A 5,582-nucleotide genomic window follows, 5' to 3' on the forward strand; every position below is an offset into this window, starting at 1 on the left:
CATATTTATTTATTTACTTATTTTTGAGAAAGGGCTTTGCTATGCACTACAGGCTGGCTTTGAATTCACTTTGTAGTCCAGGCTGGCCTTGAGCTTGCAGCGAACTTCCTGCCTCAGCCTTCTGAGTGCTGAGATTACAGGCATGCACCACCATGCCCAGCCCAAATGATGCTTATTTATCTATTTCTGTGTTTGGTACAGAGTCTACAGGGTTTTGCCACACTGATTGGATTCACAGTGATCCTCTTGTTTTCAGCCTCCCAAGCGCTGGGATTACCGGCGTGCACTAACTACCACGCTGTCTCAGCGTGCCTCGGGGGGAAGGGCCAGCCTGGCACCAAAAGTTTCATATTTAAGATATCATTAAATTTGAGTTAGAGGAAGGCAGTACCTAGATCTTGGCCAGAAGCAAGGTATGCATCTTGGCGTCAGATAGCAAGTGTTAGAAAAATGGGTCTGAGGGTGAAACGGGAACTTTAAGAGGAACCAAAACTTTAGCTGAAATGAAAGGAACCTGGCAAATGTTTTGAGCAAGAGCTATTAGAAATAGTGAAACATGTAATAGCTCTTCTAAGAAAAGCCTTCAGTGGTCAGTATTGACAAAATGTTGAGAGGCATTATTTGCCTGAATAACGCATTGAATAACGGATATGTAGGGACCATGTATTATTTCTTCTATTTTTTTCTTTTATGTATTTAGTACAAGGTTTACAATGTTTCACTACATAGATCAGAGTAGTAGTGAGCCTCCTGTTTCCAGCCTCCCAAGAGCTGGGATTACAGATGCGAGCCACCACGCCCAGTCTCAATCGCCATCGCAGCGCACTCCAGGATCGGACTCCTGGCCCTTGTGTCTGTCCAAGCAGGTGCCTTAATCTGCTGAGATACCTGGCCTTCCCTTCTTCTATTTTTGTACATGTTTGAAAGCCTCCAAAATTAAGATTAAAAAGGGAGCAATCCACCAGGCTCCTTGAACGATTATATTTAGTAGAGTATATGCAACACAGCATCAAGAACCACGAGCAAAAGTTACATGTGAGGTGTGCGGTGCAGGGCTTTGCAAGGTGGAGGGAAAGTCTAGCTGGAATGGGAGGCCACTGGAAGATTTTTAAGCAGTTGGCCTCTGAGTGGGTTTGTGACCGTGCATGTGAGGATCAGGGCCTGAGTGCGTGCAAGTGTGAAGCCCAGGTGTGTGTGTGCACACGAGTCCTGCTCGTGGAGGAATAGAGCTGCAGTGAGCATCAAGGTCGTGCTTTAAGTCTGAATATAGCTTTGGTCATTTGGGCAGTGCCAGGGCAGCTGATTGCACCACGCTGTGTAGGACGGAGGGGTCTCCTGGGTGTGGAGCGTGCAGGTCTAAAGTCTGAGCAGTCCAGCACCTTACTGACAGTAATGGATGAAGGGTACAGATTGACTTCTGTGCTTGCAGGATACTTCATGGATAAAGACATAGAGGGAAACCAGACAGCTGAATAGATAGGAAACCATGGACAAAGAAACTAGTAACAGAGTCGCTCAACAGGATTCCTCCCCAGAGGATCAGGGGAGGTGGACACTCAGGCCACTGAGTTGGACTTTTAAAATAACTTCCACTCAGACTAGAACTTACCAGACATATCTTATTGTTGTGTAATGTTTGAAAGCAAAAAAAAAAATGTGCTTTCAGTTCTGATTAATATTTTCAGTTCCTAAACTAGAAATTAAATCCATATTTTTGGATATTACTATATAGGCATAGGAATTGCCTAAATAATGCATGATGTAATGGAAATTTTAAAAATTAAAATCAACTAATAGTCAGACACCGTATTAGGACAAAGTGAGAGCATACAGTGCACCATACAGCTCGTCTGTCAGAGTCTCTCAGCCTTGACTGACGACCCCAGAGCCAACCCGGCCCAGCTTGGTCTGACGGCACCAGCTGTGCAGCCTGAACGCTCACCCACCCCTCAGCACACCCTGTTGGCTAACTCTTCTCAAGGACTTTCTCCCTAGAAATGAGAGATGACCCACATTACCCAGGAGAAATTCACACTTTCAAGCTCCTATAATACCTACTTGCAAAGCTGTATGAACTAAGCCCAAAACTAGCTCTGGGCTGATGCATTGGGAGCGATCCCCCATCAGCCCACTGGCATAATAAAGTCAGTTGCCTTTCAACTCCTTGGTGCAGAGCATTTTGCATTTGGCTTGGTATCATCTCCACAATAATGAGTGGTAAAACACAAAGGCTAAGGCATTTTAACTGTAAAATTTTGATACGTTAAAGAATTTGTGTGTGTGTGTGTGTGTGTGTGTGTGTGTGTGTGTGTGTAGGGTCTCACTATGCAGCTCTAACTCATAGTGATACTCCTGTTTTCACCCTCCCCAGCACTGGGATTATAGGCATGTGCTACCATGCCCAGACTCAGTAGCAGGCTCAGAATACCTGGAGCATGGCCGGCATGGGATGTGGTGCCAGGGATTGAACCCTGGTCCCTGAGCTTTCCTAAGCAGTCTCAGTCCACTGAGCTATGTTGCTGGCCCTGATAAATTAAAGAATTTAAATCCATTTTCTACAGTGATTGGAGACATTTAGCTTTTATTGTATTATAAGGTCAAACAAATCTTGGTCAAAACATAAAATATTAGCATATAGCTGACAATATATTCCCAAGCAAATAATTTTGACCTACTTTCTTGTATTAGTACTTACTAGAGAAACAGATTTAACACAAGATATATGAAGATATAAGGATTTACAAGACTGGTTTATAGTGGCTGCCTACAGGGTCAGGTATAGAGGAGGGCACAAGGGCCATCTGTGTGCTGGAGATCACAAGGATCAAGTGGAGACCACAGCAGGGTCCTGTGTGAGTCCCTAGCAGGAGGTCAAATGGGCTGTGCTGAAAGGCTAAAGGGTCTGCATCATAAGACAGAAGGACCTGTGCATCAATTTCGAAGGATCTGCAAATGAACCTGTACCAGGAAGTGGAAGAGTCTGCACTGGAAGGCTAAAGGGTATGCACCAGAAGGCAGAAGGGCCTGCACCAGAAAGCAGAAGGGTCCGCACTGGAAGGCCAAAGGGTCTGCACCAGAAAGCCAAAGGATCTAGAGTGGAAGGATGAAGGGGCTGCACTGGAAGTCCGAAGGTGGATGCTGGAGGTGGAGAGTCTGAGCTAAAAGCCGGGAGACCATGTCCAAGGTGAAGGTGAAGACTTGAGCTCCTCAGCCTTCCTCCATCTTTTCCCTTTTAGGCCATTCAGATATAAGCCTACCCAGGGTAGGTCTTCTGTGTTCAGAAAATCTGCTCAGCCACACCTGGAACTGTGCTGATCCAATTTGGCGGGGTGTTTCTCACTCAAGTTGATATAGTCCATTAACTCTCATGTTTCTTGTCTTGCTACTTGGGATTAAGTCATTGGTTTTCCTTCCCATTTGCTACTCTGCAGTATGATTTAGGTCCTGAGCTAAGGCTATGGGGAACAGAAAGATGATGTTCCCCATAGGTCCTGAGCTAAGGCTATGGGGAACAGAAAGATGGTCTTCCAGGGAGATAATCAATATTCTTCTGTCAGAGGCTGTCTGAGCAGATCCCTGGCTGTATTTTGTCTCCTGTTTGCAAATTGAGTTTATTCATGCAAGTTGTTTGGGCACTGATTTCCTGGAAGGTTTCTTGAAGGCCTTCTTGAAGGCACTGCCATCAGAGACCCACGAAGCCACATGGCTTTTCCTTTCTTGAGCTGGAATCACTTTATTGCATGCTCACTCTCCCCTCCATCAACTCCCTGTTGCTGTCTCTGCAGTCACAGGGCAGAGAAACGCTCCTTCTGCACTGCCTCTGGTGCCGTTGGTGGTTAGAGCTGCTTAGTGGTGCAGCCACCCTGACAGGTTCCCAGCCAGCATGGGGGCTGGAGAGAGAAGTGGAGCCATGGCTCCAATTTTAGCATTGAATACAGAACCCCACACCCCTGGGGATCCCCCTGGCAGATACTCTCTTTTTCCCAAGATCCAGATTATGGCTGTGGAGGAAATTTGGAGGAACACTGCTGATCCTTGTCCAGACAAGACCTCCAGGTGACCAGTCTGGCTTTTTTTTAGGGTACTTTCTGGTCCCCAAAGGCAGTAGTATTCTTGCTGCATTTCTGAGTGGAGTGTGAGCATTGGGCCCAGTCACACTGGGATGTAAGTGGAGAGATGAGGCCTGCAGGGTCCCTGGTCTTTCCCAGGAGTTACGTTGACACCTACTCCCTTCTGGATGTATCATTATTCATTCCAGCTACACCCAGGGCCACAAGATAGAGTATGCCTTCCCCCATTCATATTTTTTAAAAAGTGTATTTGTTACAGGGTTTCACTGTACAGCTCAGACTGGTAGTGATCATCCTGTTCTCAGCCTCCCAAGGACTGGGATTACAGGTGTGTACCACCAGCCCAGTCTTGGTGCCTTGTTCAGTGAGCCCAGGGGTGGGACTGGTGTGATATGTGGTGCCAGGGATTGAACCCTGGTCCCCGTGCTTGCCTAAGCAGGTGCTTAGTCCACTGAGCTATCTCGCCAGCCCTCCCCCATTCATTTGAGTAACACTCAGGTTCATTTGTCTTCTCTGAAGGCCCAGGCAGGAGATGCAAAGGCCGGCTCTCTCCAGGAAAAGCTGAGTGTAAGAAGACCCTTCCCATTTTGCATCTTCTGTTTTGATGAGACTCTGTGCAGGGGCCCAGTGGAAATTTCTTTTCTTCTCAATCTCAATCTCTTCTTACTGGCTTGGCAACTCTGTTCTGAGTTCTCTACTCTGTGGTGAAGGAGCTAAAAGAGGGAGACTAGATCAAAAAAGAAATGCTGGGAGGTTAGAAGTTTTAACTGTGAGCATCTGAGTTTCAGACACATCTCTGACTTGGCAGGACCCAGTGCCATTCCCATTGAACCAGTCATTTTTTCCTTGGCTGCATGCTCCTGGAGGGCAAAAATTTTATTGGCATAATCTTTGAGTTAATGAGTATGTTTGAAATGTATTAATATACACTCATTTATATGGAAGCTTGTAATTTATTATCCACTTATTGTTATTTCCTTTAAACTTCACGGCCACTCTGTGAAGTAGATGTCATGATTACCTTTGTTTTCCAGGAGGAAGTTCAGAGAGGTTTAGTGATTTCCTCAGGATTCCCAAAGTGAGGGCTCAAATCTTATTGACACCAAATGTAAGACCCCCTCAATGGTTCACACCGACTTAGAACATTTCACATCCTCCTACAACACCCACATGTTAGCCATCTAAGAACACAGAATCATACCCATAACCATGCTGGGTGGGGTTCGCCAGAGCAGCTCTGATCTTCCTGTGTGCTCGAGGCTCCTGCAGGCAGCCGTTTCCCACTGTGTACTCATGCTTATTGGCTTAGTGGCTATTGTGACCTTAGCAGGAATTATATTTTTATTTGCTTTTATGGAAAACTTATAGTTGTGTTTTCAAGATTGCAAAAGGTGGAGAAAAGCTGGAGAAACAAAGTGACAAAATATTGGGAAAGCTGAAATGTTAAAAACACAGCAAAAGTTGTCATGCCTACCCATGGTTCATGGTTCATAGTGAAATGCAACTAGGGAC

This window comes from Octodon degus, unplaced genomic scaffold, assembly GCF_000260255.1.
Source record: "Octodon degus isolate 3935 unplaced genomic scaffold, OctDeg1.0 scaffold00027, whole genome shotgun sequence".
NCBI classification, from domain to species: Eukaryota; Metazoa; Chordata; class Mammalia; order Rodentia; family Octodontidae; genus Octodon; species Octodon degus.